At 30.4% G+C, this 21191-nt stretch overlaps 1 long non-coding RNA gene across 1 annotated transcript; it reads right to left on the reverse strand.

Moving 5' to 3' along the window:
- Positions 1–439: 439 nt before the first annotated feature.
- Positions 440–8288, reverse strand: LOC107956521 (uncharacterized). Its single transcript, XR_001700143.2, has 3 exons — positions 8022–8288; positions 1720–1790; positions 440–643 (listed from the first exon to the last, which is right to left on the reverse strand). It is a non-coding gene; the product is annotated as an uncharacterized lncRNA (long non-coding RNA).
- Positions 8289–21191: the final 12903 nt, after the last annotated feature.

Raw genomic sequence — 21191 nt, forward strand, 5'->3', positions numbered from 1 at the left:
GGACAATTGGACAATTTAAAAATAATATTCAAATAATTATCAAACATATTATAGTATGGTTATAAATTCATATAAGCTTTTACTAATTGTCTCTCTTTTTCTTTTCTTTTCTTTTTTAAAAAAAAAATCAATATAACCCCTTTTATAAGTATCTAACCTTCCTATCAGATTCAAATCGCAACCAATTCAAAACCAATATCACAATTCATACAATTTGATATTTAAATACACCTAAACATAGCTTAACATCAACTCAGTAATTTACTAAGTAAACATTCGTATATATTGTTTAATTAAATAAACTTCATTCATTCTATTTCAACTTGTTCCTAACTATACCAAATATGTTATGATAATTCTATTTCTATTTCATTAAACCAAGTATCAAAAAATCATATTAGTATTAATTATACCAAATATATCTAATTATACCAAATATATCATATAAATTTTCATACCATTTCATTGTTTAAACACCAAAATATCAAATATCATTCTTTACAACAAAAATCATATAGCATTTTAAAGTATTAAAATAACACCTATTACATGCCACTTTTACCAAAAGAAGAATACATCATCGAGTTTGCGCTAGAATCGGGATCGCTTGGACGCTGAACCGAGACTCTGAATACCTATTAACCTGCGCACGGAAGCAACAGTATGCTGAGTATTTCATACTCAGTGGTATTACCATAATTCAAATTATAAACATATTAATCATATAAATTAATTCATATAACTTTAATTTTTATTAAACTAATTTAAACATAAATTTGCCATTAAATTTGTCATTCTCAATATATTCATATAATTTAATTTAGCTATTCGTCAATTAAAATCATAAACATTCATATTGAACCATTATCTAAATCATGAACCATTAGTTCATGCTTTCTATTCTCATACTCACATTCAAATTACATTTTCAATTCATGTTCCATTCTTACATTTCTTCCAGTGGCTCAACCAATTCACTTTATTCAACTTAACTATTCTTTTAATTACCCCTATTAACAGACTCGGACTTTGGCGAATACACGGATCCAACCAAACACACCAGTTTGACATCCAGTGCCTCATTAGATAGTTCGAAGCAAAGTTGACACCCAGTGTCTCATCGGCTTAGCCGAAGTAAAGTGGTACCCAGTACCTCATCGAATCTATCCGAAGTAATAGTATGACGCCCAGTGTCTCATCGGCTCGAGGTCGAAGTATCCCTGAACACTTCCAATCCTATGGCATGCCAACTATATCCGACTCATCCCGACTAGTTCAAAGGGTTTCTAGATCATATATAAATCTGAATTCAATTCAATCGCAATTTCTCACATTTTCAATTTAATCATTTTCCACTTTTCAATCAATTTTCAATACACATATTTATAATTCAATACACTTTCTCAATTCAATATGCATTTCAATTATTCACATATAATCACAATTCAATAATATTTCATACAATTTAATACTAATACTTACCATGCATATTAACTTAACATTCAACAATTAATAATAATTAAATTCGAATTATAGTAATACTAACACGTATTTCTCATTCAATTCAATTTTCTAAATTCAATTCAATAAAATTACTTACTTCAATATTTACTTACTATAAAATAAATAAATTTAAAATTAATACTTAATAATAAATAACTTGAATTATAGTAAAAAAAATACTTAATAATAAATAACTTGAATTATAATAATACAAACCCGAATTTCGCGATTACTCCTTGATAACTTTTTCCTTTCCTTTTTGTGCCAATGCCCGGGTTCTTTGTTAGCTACGAAAATAATAGTAATTTATATTATTATTTACAGCATTAATTATAATAAATAATTAAATTTCTAAACAATTCCTACCTTACTCTCAATTCAATCCTAACTAAACTTACTTACTTACTTTCTTAATCCAATTCACTCTCTTTTTCATTCAAATTTTGTCTAAACTCATATTTAACTATAAAATTTCCAGCATATTTTCTTAATTTCGAAATTTCTTTAATTTAGTCCCTACAACATAAAACTTATAACTTCTTTTACAATTTAATCCTTTGTTCAATTCTAACTTAGAATTCATTCAATTTAATCCCTAATTCCATAATTTGTTCAACATAAACCCTACTTGAACACCTATAAACTCTTAAAATATCAACTTAATTTCAATAAAACCTTGTTTAAACTTCTAAAACATCAAGATTAACTAGAAAGGACTTAATTAACTTACCAATCAAAGATTCAAGCTTCAAATCCTCAGTTTTCTCTTTTATTTTTTCTTTCCCTTTTTCTTTCTCTTTTTCTCCCCTACTTCCCGTTTTCAATTCTGTTTCTATTCTCTTTTGTTTCTTTATTTCTCTTTTATATTTCCTTTACTAATAAATATCTATTTAAAAATGAATATTAGTATTACATTTGGTCACACTTATATTTCTACATTTGTACCAATAATTTTATTAAAATTGTCATTATTTAATTTGTTTATCAAACAAAAATCTCATAATTTATTTATTTAATTTAATAAATATCTTTAACATAATAATAATTAATAAATATCTATTTTAATACCAATTATATATATTACATTTGTACACATACATATTATTACATTTGTACCTTATCATCCTCATACATTTGTCATAACTTTAATTTATTTATTATATAAAAATCTCATAATATAATTAATACAATTAATTATTATAAAATATCTTTATACTTAAATTATAAGTAATTTGAGTATTTAAATTAAAAATGGACCAATATAATTTTTACACATGTACATTTTTTTTATTACCATACAATTATCTACTATTTAATCTATTTAATAATAATAATACTAATAATAATAATCTAATATAAAACCATAATGTTAATTAATAATTATAATAATTATATATAATATTTAAATATATAACCTAAATAAAATCATATATGCCGCCTCATTTCATATAAATGGCTTAATTACCATTTTAGTCCTTTTTATTTTCTATTATTCTATAATTTAACTTTTACCCCTTATTCAATTTAGTCTTTTTTACTAATTACTCTAAATTGAGCTAATTTCACTTAATTAAAACTTAATTAAACACACTACTAGTCTTATAATTATTCCTAATAATTATTTACGAACTCAGTTTACTAAGATGGAGGCCCGATATTGTACTTTTTCGATGCCCGTGAATTTTGGGTCATTACAAAAACACACCCTATTTTGTATAGCATTTATACTCCAATTAAACAAACATTACCACTCGGTAATCATAGGAAACATGTCCTATTTTTGGCAGCTTCAACCTTCCAATTTACCATGCATTCCAACAACTTTAATTTAAAAAATAAAAAAAATCAGACAACATTAATTCACTAATACTTTTTAGAAAAAGAACTTATAGTGTGGCAGATAGCAGAAAACTGGATGGTAGAAAGCTGAAGAAGCAGTAGAGGGCTGCCGACGAAGATACAGCAGAGGGCTACCGACAATTTCACACCAACTTAATGACCACAGCCAAAAGCCAAAGCAATTGTAAACTAGATTATGTTTGCCACCATTACCGAATACATCTTTATTATCTTTGAGCCATCTTCAATTTTACTTTGCTTTTTCAGTGGAGATAATCCTAGTTCAATTGATTGCCATTGTCTTAATTTGATTAGTAATCTCAACACTGTGAGGGCATCACTAAATCATCCTCTAATTCTTAATTAACGAAATTAAAAGAAAAAGTTTTCCATAATCCATTGTAATTGAAACAAAAAATGCATAATCAGAGATAAAGGTGAATCGTTTTTTTAATAGCAAGAATCTATACTTATTAGGAAATTAACACACATCTCTCTTAAATTACACTAACACAAATTCTTTATACAAAAACCAATTAATTTTTTAGCAGAGCAGTTTAATGGGGTTTCTGTAACGCCCTAATTTTCGGGAATTCTGTGAATGTTGGCAAAATTTCATGCTTTAATTTTGTCATTTGTGAGTGAAATTATGAAATAGGACCTATGTGAAAATGTTTGAAAATGCTATAGGCTAAATTGAAGTGACCAAATAAATAGGAGTGCAAAATAGGAGGATTTGCATGACAAACCTCCCATTTTACATGAAGTGGCCAGCCATCATGTTATTGTAGACAAAATGTGCACTTGATATCCATAATTTATGGTACAAATTGATACAAATTGATAATAGGTTAGGTAAATGTTCCATGATAATAGGTTAGGTAAATGTTCCATGATAATGGGTTAGGTAAATGTTCCATGATAAGAATTTCATGTCTTTTGTATTAAAGAATTAAATGGATGAAATATGAAGTTTTATTAAAAGAAAAAGGGGTGAAAAGAACAAAGTTTTGTCCATCTTTGTTCATCATAGCTGAAAGTTAGAGAAGAGAAAGGAGAGGAGAAAGCTCTTGAGTATTCGGTCATTGGGAGGAGGAAAATTGAAGGTAAATTCTTGGTACCTTGCTTCTATTTTGAGGTTCGTGAGTTCTTCTTGATTCTACCTTAACTCTTGAAGCATATTTTGGTTTTTAGTTGTGTTGTGAGCATTTAGTCATGAATTAAAATGAAGGAAATGGTTGTTGTTTCATGTTCTTTTGATGAAAAAAAATGGAAGATAGGTGAAGTTGAGCTAAACAAATGAGCATGCATGTGCCTTAGATGTTAAAGGGAAAAATCAGCTAACATGTTGTGCTTTAAAATGATGAAATGGAGATTATTCTTAAGTAAAATCATAGATATGTGATGATTGATTGGTGATATACATGTTTAAATAACATGCATGCAAGGTATGTGTGAAAGAGTGATTTGGTAATAAATCTGCTTGGGACAGCAGCAGTAACGTGACTTTGGAAAATCACCATAAATTGTGGGAGATGAATTAGAAGCTGAATAAATTATGTAATTAAAGCTTATTGAGTCTAGTTTCTAATGAAATAAACAAGAACATATTTTGAATTCTGTACAATGAGAAATTTGATTCGTAATGAAGAGTGGTCAGATTAGTCAAACAGTGAAACATGGGAAACTTTGAGAAAAATCTGGTATTGATTGGCTAAACCAAAAATTCTGAAAATTTTATATATAGAAGATATGAGTCTATTTTCAGGGAAAATTAACAGAACTTGATTTGGAGTTTCGTAGCTCCAGTTATAAATAATTTAGTGACTGTTGCTCAGGAAGACAGCTTGCAGTGAAATTATGATTATGTGGTAAACATTGACAAAAATTTGTTAATGAGTTGCTTATTGATTTCTTATAAGCTTACTATGATCTGTAGGTGTGGTTGGCCGAATATTGTAAGGGGTTAATACGTAGTTTGTATTTGAATAGTTAGATTAACGTGTTAGTAATCCAATTGTAGGCGGTTCGTGTGTGGATCTCGTCAGCATATCGTCGCAAACAGGTGTGTAACTAACACCCTCTTTCTTAGTCTAGATCGGCAAAAGTCGAAAAGCCGAAATGTCAAAAACCGATATTTTGTAGACTTGCGAGTGTACGAATGCTCGTGAGCTAAATCGATTAATGTTTTTGGTAAGCTGCAATGTTTGGACTGCAAAATGTATGATTTCTGTGCCCTCGATATTTTTGGGCTTAATGGGCCAAAACTGGAATGATGGGCCAACGGGCCCAATTCGGTAAGAACCCTCGGTAGTGATTCTGTTAATACGTGAAAAGTAGAAATATACATGAAAAATCCTAAAATAGATAAATTATTGAAATACCATTAAAAGTGGAAAATTTACAGTTTTACCCCTAGGAGATAAATTACCGAAATACCCCTAGGGTTAAATTGACTTAAATGCATGTTTGACTGTTGTTATTTACTGCATGCCATGTTGTTATTATCTGATGCATGGGATTGGGATATTGACGAAGGAAGTACTGAAAGTGGCTTGTCCACGTACTGGAGGTTTTGCCTCAATTTACTGTTAACTGAGCAGCAATGCTGCAACTGTGGAGTGTTGGGCTGAGTGGGTTGAGCTATCCCCACATGGAGTGTATGACTGGTACGGATGGAGTGTAGTGGTTGGTGGGTTGAGTAGTCTCCCCAAATGGGCTTGCATATGTTATTGATGTTGCATGTATTTTGAAATGGGCCTATGGGCTATACTGTTATCTGAGTAAGGGGCTAAGGCCCAGTTTATTGTAATCTGAAAAGGGCTCTGGCCCAGTACCACTGTTGCCTGAATGGGCTTAGGCCCAATAGGCTTGAGCTGACTTGGGCTTTGAATGGGCTTTCCTTACACACTGAGTTTCCCCAAACTCACCTCTTTTATTTTCATCCACGCAGGAAATCCCCAACCATAGTGGGCTTGGAGCTGTGAGGGAATTCGGAGTGGCCACCCGTTCTGAAAGTTTGATTTTCTTCTGGTGAATTGGACATCCTTTTATTTACGTTTGAAGTTTTGGGTTTTTAAATGTAATAAGGCCGCTTAATTATTTTTAATGGTTTTAATATGTATTACTAAGATAGGTATTACTTATTTTAACTGTTGAAATTGGATAGCTTTAGGGCGCGTTTTTAAAAACAACAGTTGATTTCAAAATAACACGACAACAAGCAAAGCTTCCGTAATGAAAATTATTTTTCCAAGATTAATCACTTTTCCTAAAAATGACTTAATCAAATCGGTTTCCTAGAAATATCCATGATGTTAAGGTGTGGCAATGGCGGTATGCATGTCTAGGATTGGATCCGAAGGGAGCTTGGTACTTAAGCAGTCCGATGGACTCACCACCTCTTTTCCGGTTTCCTACCTAGTGCACAGCTTCCATTCACTTTAACCTATAATGAAATTAATCTTTTGAACATCAAGTACGATTTTCTAGACTTAGAATGGAAATTTTATTTTACGTTTTTGATGTGGCATACCGGATCCGACCATAACTTCTGGGCCGGGTTTGGGGTGTTACAGTTTCTTTGGTAATTTTCCATCCCTCATTTTTTTTATCTAAAACTCTTCCTATCATTGGATTACATTGTCTTTAAGGCTAGGATTACATTGTCTTTAAGGCTACCTACAATACTCAGAGATTGAAAACACACAGAAGTTTTTATTTCTAACCTGTTTTGCATCAATTAAAAACTGATAAGAATGAAAACCTAATTTTAATTAAATGTTGCTATTGATGAGATGCAATATTTGGAATAATTGCAGGAGGAGTGAAACTTAATTTTATTCCATCAAATTTTAAAAATAAAAGAATAAACAATGATGAAAGGCAGATATATCCTTGAAATCTGGTTACTCGTATGGTCCACATAGGTTATGAAAATTATGTAAATGGAGTTTCAATTTATTTTCTCCCAGCCAAGGATTTAAATGATAGGGTGGCTTCAACAACCAAAACTGAAGAAAGATCAAAGATGTTCAGCCAACCTAATTTGGCAAAACTTTAGCTTTTAAATTTAAAAATTTAAATTTCAATAGCTTACTAAACTTACTTATTTGATTCTTTTATATATATATATATATATATTTCCAAAATGATTCTCTTTTTTTTTTTAATAATCCACCTCCAAAACAGTGTAATAATAGCTAAGGCCGTGATGTTGTCTTGGGGTTAGCAAACACTAAATAGATTTAAAAACCGTTACAAGAATTTGACCAAGTATGAAACCCAATGTTCCTCACTTTAAACCTTTTTAATCTCTTTTTTGGTTTCCATTCTTTTCACCTCAATGTCTAGAATCCTTCCATTGATACTGCTAAATAACAAGTTCTATTTCTATCCTATCACAACAAAACAAGCACAAATTCATTTTATGAAATGAAAGAAACAAGTATCATGCAGTAAAAAAGAACACTTAGGAAAAAGTAAATATTTTTGTTGGGTTTCCTAATATAAAAATCTATCTACATAAAAAACGTATAGTGGATGTTTGAATTAATTTATAACGTGTATATGCAGGGACAAATTGAAAGATGTTTTAAAATTTTCAACAAATTCATCAGGAAGCTATAGAATCAGCAAGTATCATGTGGTTAATTTCTTTTAAAAAAACAAAGACTCACCGCACTCCAACAAGATGCAGACGGCTGAAGGGGTGATGCAGAGGGTAGCCGACGATGATTTCGGGAACTGATTTGGGGAAACAATATTTCAGGGATGGGGGAACTGATTTGGGGAAAAATTATTTGGGGCAAATGTTAGGGATTTCTGGGAAAAGGATTTGGGGAAAATAAAGTGGGGAAAATAAGAAAGGGATTTAGGGTATGATTTATGTTTGGGGGAAAAAACAAACTAATTTGGGGTTAAGGTTTAGGGGGAAAATTTTGGGATTTCAGGTATATGCATGGGATGAAAGTGATGACAGAAAAACGACGCCGTTTCAAATAAAACAAAATGACTATTTGCGGCGTTTCACATAAAGCGCCATTAAAGATCAAATATTATGGCTTTTTTAAAGTAGCGCCGCTAAAGTCACTAAAAGTCTAACACAAAACGGCAGCACTTTGGAAATAGTAAATCGATTTTTTGCGGCTTTTGTAACATAGTGCCACTAATGGCACTAAAACCGCCACCACAAAACGGCGTCGTTTTCTTTTAAGTAAACTTATTTTTTGCAGCGTTTTGTTAAAAGCGACGCTATTGTTTACCTTTTACGTCATTTATAAGAAAAACGCCGCTAATGCCTTTCCTACTATTAATTTTTAAAAATTCAACAAAATTTATAAAATTCAAAAAAATTGATCAAATTGAAGTACACATGTACTAAATCTTTAATTTTTAGTTAGATTCAATCCAATTTTCTTCTTTGTTTCTATATTTGAAAGGTTTAATTATTTCTTAAATTCATTTAAATTAATTAGTTTGTTTTGTTTCAAACAATATATTTAATTTGTAAAAATTTAAAATTCTGTACGAAAATAATTTTATAAAATGAACTAAACTTCCATAAGAAGAGTTTGTATCCACGAGTTTAATTTTTTGTGTAGCTGATAGAATTTACTGAAATTAATTTTGATAAAATTTAACTTCTCAATTTCTTTTTTGATATTATGTCTACAACTCATAAACAGGAGGATAATGCATTTCAACACACTCAAACCCATGTTCTCTCATATTGACAACAATGCTCATACTAATTGAGCTAAGACTCAATCTGCTTAACTTCCCCAACCCTTAACAACCCTTAACCCCTTGTTTTCTTGACCAGGTCTTTTCGTCTCTCTTGCTAATGAAAGTCAATTTTCTACCGTTCCAATAAATATAACCACTCCACCACGCTAACCATTCCTCTATGTAGTGCTTAATTTTTTATTGTTCTTTTTTTTGACGGCGTTGTGCTTACTTTTTTTACGAGCACAGTTGAGCAAATTGCGGCTTGTGCTTAATTTTTTTGTAGCGTTTTTCAAAAAGCGCCGCTAATGCTCAATCTATAGGTACGTTTTTTCAAAAAGCACCACTAATGCTCGATCTATAGCGGCGTTTTTCAAAAAGCACCGCTAATGCCACTAAAGCTCAACATAAAACGACGTGTTGTGCTTAATTTTTTTGCGGAGTTTTTCAAAAAGAGCCGCTAATGCTCAATCTGTAGCGGCGTTTTTCAAAAAGCGCCACTAATGCTCGATCTATAGCGACGTTTTTAAAAAAGCACTGCTAATGCCACTAAAGCTCAACATAAAACGACTGCGTTGTGCTTAATTTTTTTTTGCAAAAAATGCCGCTAATGCTCAACCTATAGCGGCGTTTTTCATAAAGCGCCGCTAATGCTCGATCCTTAGCGGCGTTTTTCAAAAAGCGCAGCTAATGCTCGATCTATAGCGGCGTTTTTTATCCAGACGCCGCTAAAAACGCCGCTAGAAACCTATTTTTCTGTAGTGTCTTCACCACCTCTCTTCAAATCGTTAGTTAGTTTTCTAAGAATCCGACCCAAATTTGATGAAACATAGGCCAAAGCTTTGATCTCTTTCTTTCTCTGATCTCCCTTTTACACCCTCAGATCACCACCAGTTTCTGGTATGAAGTACATAGCATCATGGTTTGTCTTACCACAATTGGGATCACCAAACGGAGATCCAAAGGCATATTGAACTCGAAAAGATAAGTCCTCAATAAAAACCCTAGATAGTCGAGTATGAATTTTCCTGCTATGTTTCACTTGCTCTCCGATGTCAAATCGAGCCACCACCGTTAATGCCCTTGCCTTCGGTCAATGTGCACCGCTGCCTAGCCTCTTATTTCTTTTCCTTTTTTTCTGCTGCCTCTACTGTTTAACCTCAGATGATAAACATGTTTGCAAATCTAAGATTTTTCTGGGTTTGCAAAACTAAATTTAAATTTGGGTTTGTTTTCTGGGACTTGATTCCATTTTCCCCCAATGGGTGAATTTGATTTTGGTTTTCTTTTTTTATTGGGGTTCCATGTTTATTACATAGCTTGTTTCTACTTTGATTTTGTATTGGGATTTTGATTTGCTCCATCGTCAAGTACTATCAAGACAAGCCATGGCTGAAAGTTTCTGTAGCGACGTAAAAATTTTAGCTTGGTCACTAATTGTGGCGATTTAGTGAAAACTTGAAAACTGAAGTTTGATTTTGAAATAAAAAAGGAGTCGCCATCGATCTTTTTTTTCTAGGTGTGACCGGACACCTAATAAATTTATTTCTTTTAAACAAAAAGAAGGCCGAGTTTAGGTCTACGTCGAAAACCAGAGAGAGATTAGGGTTCGGGAGTCGGGAGTCAGTTACGCGCGAGGAAGGTATTAGCACCCTCGCGACGCCCAAAATTGGTATCTTGTAAAACATATGTTGTCTTGGTTTTCAAAAATTACGAGTTCAATGTAAGATTTAATCGTGATCCGATTGAAAAGACGAGAAATTTTAAATTTTGATTTGTTAGAAGGGCGTTCCGTTTTCAACATGAGCCGATATGATTCACCCAACATAGCGATGAAATCAACGACTTAGTGTTAAACCGATGCGTTGCCTCATGTATTGAAATTAATAAGAAAACAAGAATAAGATTTTCGAAATAATGCAAAGCAAAATTGATATAAAAATAAATAAATGAAAGAGCTAGAAATATATTGAAGCAAATAATAAATGTGACAATAATATTAAAAACAATAAAGATGTATGCGATATTAAACGTAATACGAGAATTAAACATGAAATGGAAACAATGAATATATATGTATACGCATATAATAATGGTATTAAGAGTATGTACGTAAAATATATATATGAATAGTAATAGTGTTAGAAATATACTATATATAGTGTTTGAAGTATATACCTAAGATAGTAAAAATATAACTAGTAATGTTAAAATATATGCATAATATATACATAATAATATTAAAATAAAATGATAAGTGATAATAGTGAAAATAATAGGTATAATAATAAATATAATGATATACGAAAATAATACTATATATATAAAATGTGTATACAAGGATAATAATATATATGTACATAAGGTCGTATAAAAATATATAACTATGATACTAAAGTATATACATAATATATATGAAAACATAACATAGTATTAGAAATACATATTAGAAATGTCTCTACGTAATATGGGATTTTTTAAAATATATATATACATAAATAATAATAATAAGTAATGAATAAATATAATGAAAATAGTAAATATAAAAATAAAAAGGGAGAAAATATAATATATAAACAAAAAACTAGGTATAATAATGATATAAAGAAAATAAAACAATAATATGTTAAAAATAAATAATAAATATAATAATGTACAATGGAAAAAAGCATGTCTATACGTATATAATAAAATATATAATAATAATAATAATAATAAGGATAATATAAATATATATACACGAAATAGTATAAAAAATATATATAACTAATAATATTAAAATATATACATGATAATATATAAAAAAAATAATATTAGAAAATATATGTACATAATATATATATATAATATATACATAATATAGTATTAAAAAATATAATATTAAAATACATATAATATATGTAAAATATATACACAATATAGTATTAAAATATATATGCATAATATATATAACACATACATATACATTAGAAATGATAACAATATAAATGAATTTATTAATAAGCTACGTAGATACGTACGTATATGAGTATAAATAATAAGGATATTAGAAATACTTAATATATAATATTTGAAATATATGCATAATATAAAAATATATATATAATGTAGTATTAAAATATATACACAATATATGCATATTAAAAATAATAATAAACTATTGATAATACTTCACAAATATATATACTAAAAATATACATAATAATATATAAAATATAATATTAAAAGCATATATAACGTATATAAAGAAAATATATATATAATATAATACATAAGTATATTAAATACACATACATATATAAAAGATCATACACTAATACATAATGATAATAATAATAATATTGAAATATAAAAAAAAACAAATATAATAGAAATATTAAAATAAATAATAAAGTAATACCATCAATAAATATGCCTATACATATACGTACATAGTAAATATACACTACTACATGTAATAAATAAATATAATAAGTACATAGATTATAATTAAAAATAGTAAATAACAGAAAATAATAACAAATAATTTGAAAAATAAAACAGTAAACTAACACGAAAAGGACTAAATTGAACATAAAACAAAATTTTGGGGCGAATTCGAAAAGAAAGTAGAGAGGAAGGGACTTATTAGAACGCGCATAAAACTGTGGGGGGCCAAAAGAGCAATTTTCCAAAACCTTTAAAACGATGCGCATCACGGAGGATCAATTTGAGAATCATAACAAACTTCAGGGCCAATTTATAAATAAATATAAACCTGATTGAAAACACCAAAAATGCGGAAGGACCGATTGCGCAAATAGCCCCTGAAAGCAAAAACAAGCGGATCCTAGCTGGAGCAGGTCGGGTCGACCTGACCCGGGTCCAAAACGGCTTCGTTTTTCGTTAAAACGGGGGGGGACCAAAACGCATCGTTTTGGTCTCTATAAAAGATAAATTTTTTTAAAAAAAAAATCATTTGAAAGGGGGAGAAGAAAAAAAAAGGAGAGAAAAGGGAGAGGGGGAGGGAACCCGGCCATGGGCCGGTCACCGGTCGATCGCCAGACAGTCGCCGAAAAAGGTAAAAATCTTATTATTTTTTTTATTTTTTTGCTTTTTAATTTTATATATATATATTTGTATATGTTTATGAGCAGGAAAAGAAAAGAAAAAAAGAAAGAAAGAAAATCGATTCAAAAATGAAAAAGCAATCACCTTCGTTTTTTATTTTGATTTTTGTTTTTGATTCTCTGATTTTGGTGGTGCTTGAAACACTGTTTTTGTATTATTGCCTTTGTATTTTTTTGAACTGCCAAATCCCTTTTACAATTTTTGATTCGGGTTTTATAACCCTTTTTCATCTATTTTCCTATTGTTTCTGTCTTGTCTTCTTTACTGATTGCAGAGGATGGGCATGGGCAGTGGAGGTGACTGGTGGTGCAGGGAATGGTGCTGGTGTCAGGGACAACTGGGGGTAGGTTCGGCTAAGGGCTGATTAGGGTTAGGGTGGTTAGGGTATTGGGCTTGTATGTTGGGTTTGGGTATTAGGTTGGTTTAGGCTTTAGTGGGCCATTCGGGTTTGGGTATTATTTTGGGTTTAATTTGTTGTGTCTTGGGCTAATGGGTATTGATGTAATGGGTTTAAATTTTAATGGATGTGGGCTGATGGGTTTTAGGATATTGTTGAGTTTAAGGGTTTAATTTTAAAACTGGGCTTATGTAATGTAAACAGTCCCAAAATTGGCCTACAACAGTTTCGATTTTGATTTTGATTTGCAATGTATTAACAACGATCCCATCACAAATAAGCTCGCTTTTCGAATAATTTGAAATTGGATTTAAATTTTTCGGCAATTGAGCTTTTTTAAGCTCGATTTCATGGAGCAAACCAGGGATTTTAAAAGATTCAAATTCGGATACCATTTCATGAACCTTAATTTCATGAACCTTAATTTGAAAGAAAACTCCTAACTAGAAACCTCAAAGCAACTCAACTCTGATGCCATTTTTAGGTTGAAAAGGAGGCAACTTGGGTTGAGGGAGGATGGAGAAAGAAGGAAAAACATAAGGATAAAAAAATTGGGGAGAAAAGTGAAAAAAAAATATTTTATTTTTAGATTATGGCACCATCATGATGTCATTTATGCCACGTGTCACACTCTTATTCTATCACATGTCCTAACTTTAATGGCATTAGACTGAGGTACCAATTTAATTGACAAAAAAAAATTCGGGTATTAATCTAAAACAAAAAAATCATAAATATCAATTTGGAAGAAGTTGACAAGTTCAAATTCCTTATTTGTTTCCCATATCATTTTTGTATTTAATTATATTTTTATATTATTTTTATTAAAAAAAAACTTTTTGAAATCATAAACAATGCTGATCAAACAGTTTTTGAAGTCGAAATGTGCTAAAATTAAATGCTGCAGTTGGAAAATAAAATACTTTTGGAGTGATATGAGGTTTTTAATCCTTTTTATAGTTAAATATAGTTTGTGTAATTTTTATATTGGATATACAATTATTTTTTTATTGAAATTTATTACAAATATATAACATAATATATTTGAATTTGTAATAGTTATATTTAATATTTAAAACATAATTATATATTCAAATTAAATGTCAAAAATATTAATATTAATTATTTTAAAATATTTAAAATTTATATTTCATATATCAAAATATTAATAATAAGTTATAATATTTTTTAGATTTATATTGATATATCATAATATCAACGAATTTAAACATGATTTAATTTTTTTTTTACTTTGCAACATCATATCTAAAATGAACATTTTATTACTCAAAAAATAATTTTTGATAACAAAATCTTAGACTATACTTTTTAAAATCACCTTTTTTTCATTGCACTCAGACAAGGCCATACAAAATAAGACTTAAACAAGAATAAGATCTATGTTAATGTGCTTAATGGTTATTTTTATTTTCATCTCATCATTACCAATACATTTACATCCAAACACATACTTCACAATTGATTTTAATATCACTGCTACAGTAATTAATTAAACTTACAATGGTAAATAAATTAAAGAAAACTTAAGATAAAAAAAAGGTTCAATTTAAAGTTAAAGATACTTTTAATTCATACTTTAATTTAATAAAAAAATGTAAAATATTTTATTTTGATCAAGGAACCGATAAATTCAATAATTCAATCAATATTATAAAATTAGAAAAAAAGTGACAAATTAATAAAAAAATCAACCAAACCGATTAAAATGGTTAGAATATTGTTGAAACTAAATTAAATATCTAATTTGATTAGTATAGGGTAGAAAAATGAATTGGATGGGATTGTTACAATATTACAAAAAGGAGAGAGGCAAGTTTGGAGGTCATAGTTGTGTTTGTTAAAAACCCAACAAATGGGAAACCTGCCAAAGAAGGGTGTGGTGTCGTATAAAATTGGGCAAATCCTTATCATGGTGGAAAAAAACTACAAATTAGTCAACCAAATGGTGTAGAAAGCAAAGCAAATATCAAATTGCACGTATGGGTTGTGTGCAACTTTGCTTTTACGCGGATATATATATAGATATATATATCCAAAATGGATTTTGAAGAAGTAAAACACAAACATTTTAAGTGGAGCTTTACTTATTTTATTTTTAGCTTATGATTCGGCGGAAAAGTAGAGGCGAGGAAGTAAAAAGTGGTAATGAAGTAAATTTTTAGTGTATTTGGTAGAGAAGAATATGAGTAGTGATTATTTTTTGTTCTAATGTATAAAATTTAATGTTTCTAAATTGGAATGATAAAATAAAAAGAAAAAACGAGAGAGAGAGAGTTGTATGTTAGTTTAAAATTATATATTTTTCAAATATTTTATTTTCTTTCTTTTCAATTTTTATTTCTACCAAGTAATAGATGAAAATAAAATTATTTTTCCTTTCAATTTTTTCTATCATGCGCACTTATCAAAACAAAAGTTTTGTTTTTCATCTTTATTTTTTTATCCATTCAATTTTTTATCTTTCCAATTTTTTTACACTGTACCAAAAAAGAGATTGAAATTTAGAATTTAGAGAACATATAACGGAAAGCAATGACTTTCTTAAGAAATGAAATGGGCCATGTATAGCATACCAAAAACTATTAATTTTATTGAGAATGTATCTGAAAGTTATTTTCTTTTAATCATTAGAATGTGATTGCTTTGTATATTGGCTATAGGTGGAAAGTTTAAATTTATCTTTAAATAAAATTGTTTTTTTTTTATAATATCTTATTAAGTGGTTGTTCATCATGATCAAGATAAAATTTTGGTGTACTTTAAATTCTAATAGTTATTAGAATTAGATATTTACTTTTTCTATACTTCTTATGCCTATAAATAAAGACTATGATGAAGCATTGTAATCACCCTTTTTAATCAATAAAATTACATTCTCTATTGCTTTCATATTTTTTTTCTTCTTTATTATCCCCATCTCTCTTTATTTTGTAACATCTTTTTCTTATTCCTTTATTTCCATTATGCAGTACTTTTTGCCAGAAAATAAAAAATATATTTAATTTTAAATACTATTGAATTAAATTTTAAATTATATTCTAATTTATTACATATGAAATATTTAAATTTTATTTTCAATTTAATCATATATTATTCAAAAAAATGGTTTTTTTTATGTAGATAATATAAAAATAATATTTAAATACCAAAATGGTATTCTAATGTCATTCTTTACCAAAATGATATGAATTGAATAGTGTTGAACGATTTAGCAAATTAGATGAGAAGAGGGGAAAAAATTTGGAGAAGAAGAGAAAACAAATAAGAATTTGTAAGGTTAATAAATATGAAATTTATTTTCTTTTAAAGTATATTTTTTTAAAAAATAAAATATTGAGAAATTTAATTATTTCTATAGATTTAGTATTGAAGATGGATAATCAATTCTTCGTATGTATTTATTTCGACAAAGTAATTTTGACAACAACAGTTGGATTTATATTTGAATGTCGCCAGCAAATAGTAATGAGATTTAATAGAAATGTGTTGGTTGATGATATGAAAGAAATAATCAATGCAAAAATTGTTACACATTGTGGGAGGAGAATCTCAAAACTATTCTACAAATTCCCAATTTCAACAAATCACATCAAATTCACCAAGATAGAACTTATAGACAATAAAGACGTGGAGGCAATCGTCACACTTTACTGTCGGATTCAAAGTGGCAACACTAAATCGATTCAGTTGTTTGCTAAGTTAGCTGATGTGGAGTCAGATGAAGATTTCACTTCATTAAATAAATAACATAGTGTTCAAGATCCGTGTACGGTGGTCCTGAGAGCGTATGTTGATAGGCGATTAACTGTACGCGAGATCAACATCGATCTTAATGCTTCACTTGTGTTTGAGAACTTTAATCTGGTTCCACGTTTACAAATACATCCGGTGGTAATTGAGATCGATGCAAATGGTGATGATGGATATGATAAAAATGGTTCTTCTTATCACGAGGTTAAAGGTTATAGTGATCTCAATTTAGACGAGGTCGATATCAATGACAAAAGCATGAATGATGATAGAAATGTTAACTTTTTTTAGTTGGGAACCCGAGTCGAGACATTGTGATATGCAATGATCTTAGGGCATACATGTCGATCGTAGACCCCGATATGGTGTATGAATTCGAATTCCTAGAGTACTCCGATATACTACTTACTCACCGATTGGCTGCAGATCCAAACGTGAGGAGTTGTTTGTGGGCCAAAAATTCATAACCAAGAAAGATTGCGTATTTGCCTTTAAGCAGTATAACATGAATGTGTCCGTTGACTACAAAGTTTTCATGTCTAAACTGACATTGTATATTGAAAAGTGTTATAGGTCGGTACAAGGGTACAATTGGTAGGTATGAGCAGCATTTATCCAGAGGTCGAAAATGTGGGAGATCTAAAAATTTGTTAGGCCTCACACATGCACTTTTGAACGTATGACACAAGATCACCGCAAACTTGACGCCAAAACTATCTACAACTACATCATGCCAATGGTGAAGGACATGCCGACCACTCCTGTTTCAGTATTGATTGCTTAAATGTAAGAAGATTCCAGTATTGAGTGTCATACCAAAAAGCATGAATCACATTTGGCCATGGAGCAGTTGTACAGAGATTAGGATGTATCATACAATAAGCTATAGGAGTGGATAATCGTTATACGGGAATACGTGACACAAATTGTCATTAAGTTGCAGACACGACCTTATTACGGTCCGGACGACCAATTACAACCAGGAAGAAAAATTTTCCACAGGATGTTCTGGACCTTCGGTCTATGTATGCGGGTCTTTTCCCACTGCAAGTCGCTTATGCAAGTTGATGAGACCTAGCTATATGAAAAATATATGCAGATTCTACTTATTTCGATTGCTCAAGAAGGGAACCAAAACTTACTCCCGATAACATTTGCCATTATGGAGTTGGAGAACATGAAATCGTAAGAATTTTTCCCGATAAACTTGCAGACTTATATTGTTAAGGATGGTAATATTTGCATCATATCCAATAGGCTGAATGGACTAGTTACCGCGATTAGGCGTTCTGGTGTTTCTTGGAGATTTGTTTATGCATCCGCCGAGACTATAAGAATATAGACTGGTGAAAACAAGTTGCGAAAATGGGTAAAATTAAATTTCAAAATATTTTGAATGTTCTTAATACTTCCACAAATTAATTTGAAAATATAACTTGTTTTTTCAGAATACATACGTAGTTTACAAGTTAGAACAACACCGTTTCAGACAAAGGCTAACTAGACTAGAGGGTAACATGCAAAGTGAAACGAATACTACTTTCCGAGAGTGGTTGGGTACCTTTAAACCATGGAAATGAGCTTAAATTTTCGATGAAAGGTCTCGATATGGTCATATAACCACCAACTTGGCAGATGCGGTTAACTCAGTATTGAAGCGAACATAACATATTTCAATTTCATATATTTTCTCAGCTATATTTTACAGGTTGGCAACCTTGATGTCAAGAATTGGGTTGAAACAAGTAAATCAGAAGGTGGCGGGACACGTACTTGTCAAGAAAGTTAAGAAGGCAATGGATACAAACCATTAGAGATCGAGATTGATGAATGTAGAAATATATCCTCGACAGTTAGAAACTTTTTTGAGTTATGGAATCCATCGATCGTTGACCCGGTATCTCACTTAAGTCTTATAGAGTTGATTTCTGAAACAGATAGTGAGATTGTAGAAAGTTCCAAACACTTCATTACCCTTGTATGCACGTCGTTGTACCTTGTACTCGCGCCTCGACCAATACTAAACAATATATCGATGAGGTGTACACTTTCGAGTGCACATTGCATATTTAGGGAAATGAGTTCCCCATCTTGCGTGATTTGTCTACAAAAAAAATGCCTCCACTGACTTTCGAGCTTGTCTCTGACAAAGGGTTATGTAGGAAGTCAAAAGGTCGCACGCAAGTCACTAAGATTTGTAATGAAATGCACATAAAGCAGAAAAGCGACCCAAAACTTTGTGACATGTGCAGAACAATTGGTCATAACCGAATTAAATGCCTACATCGAACCTATCATATTAGACAATTGTCTTGATCAAGTGGAATATGAATTAGTGTACTCTATGTTCAATTTGTATTAAATTTTTTTATGATTATGATGGAATTTTCATATTTATATTTTAGTAACAACACAATTATATTACATCTTTAAACACCACTTTGGCATGAATATTGTTTTTAAAAAAATCAAAAGTTTGTTAAAAAAAAAATCAAAAGTTGTGTTTTGAAATGTAATATTTGTTGAATGAATAATATTTATTAATTATATGTTTCTAGTTAGTAGTCATTAAAAATAAAAAAGATTTAAAACATTAATTTACTATAATTTAATTAATACAAACTTGAAAATTTAAATTACAAACTATATACAGTAAATATAATATTACACGTCCTAAAATTGATGGTTCGATGGTGTTGTCCGAAGGGTAAACCATTGTGGTGCTCAACGTTGATGTTGAGGGTGCTCATGGTAGTCATTATTACCCTCACCTGGAACGTCGTTCACAGCATCCATTGGCGAAACTTGGGGTCTGCTAAACATACTCAAGAAATTGTATGTCCTAAAGGTTTGCATGGGAAAGGTTGAGCGCTAGGGTGGTAATGTGTTGAAGATATAAAAAATTATTGGTGATCTCAAATTCGAATGATTAGAATTGGAACCAGGAATCTCTGACTGATATGTGTAGCCTAATGAGCCCGAAAAATAATTATCGACCCCCAAGTCCAGATGATAAAAACTTCCCTCAGATTTTGAATAAGACCGTTCGAGTTTGGGTGTAGAAGGTGGATGTGGCAGACGATGCGAAAGGTGCCTTAGTTGTTGCATGTGTGGAGGGACTAGTATTATTTTCCCACCAAATAAAAAAGGTTTCCCACTCACCATGTACCAGTGTCAGTACTCCTCTAAGGGCCACAAATCAAATGCATAATTTATCTGAGGTCTTTGCCCTAACTGGTTGTTCTACAATACAATATATTTTTCATGCTCTAATGCCCAATTCTTGTCTTGTTTCCCCCTTTTGTTAATTTTGTGTACAACCCCCAAACTCCATGAAACATCCGGAATATATTAGATGTACCCAAATTGTCGCAATACTCGATCCCCGTTATACCACTCGACTGTTGAAAAAATTAGCAGGGGTGCGTTAATGTACCATAAGTGTGAATGGATGTGAGTAGACGGGGGAATAATGGTTGCACTGTCCGGGAAGGAATGTGACATACAGATGAACTGCATAATTAATAATAAGGTTATAGTAACATGAGTCAAATAGGATAATAAAGTAATTACATGTAATGAATAATAGTAAAAACTACCCCTTCCCGGACACATGTCTCAATCATCTATCGGTAAATCAGAAGCGTGTATGACCTCCCGATACTTAGAAAAGTACTCCATCTACGAAAAAATTAAACTTGTTAGAACAAATTTTCATTAAAAAAAAAAGCAAAATTTTTGTTGTAATGCTTAAATTTTATCACCTATTCATGAGTGGGAAGACATATGTTTAGTGAGTAACTGATGCCAAGAATGGCATACTATAAAGTGCCCAAGACTACAG

The sequence above is a fragment of the Gossypium hirsutum genome, chromosome A07, assembly GCF_007990345.1.
Source record: "Gossypium hirsutum isolate 1008001.06 chromosome A07, Gossypium_hirsutum_v2.1, whole genome shotgun sequence".
Taxonomy (NCBI): Eukaryota; Viridiplantae; Streptophyta; class Magnoliopsida; order Malvales; family Malvaceae; genus Gossypium; species Gossypium hirsutum.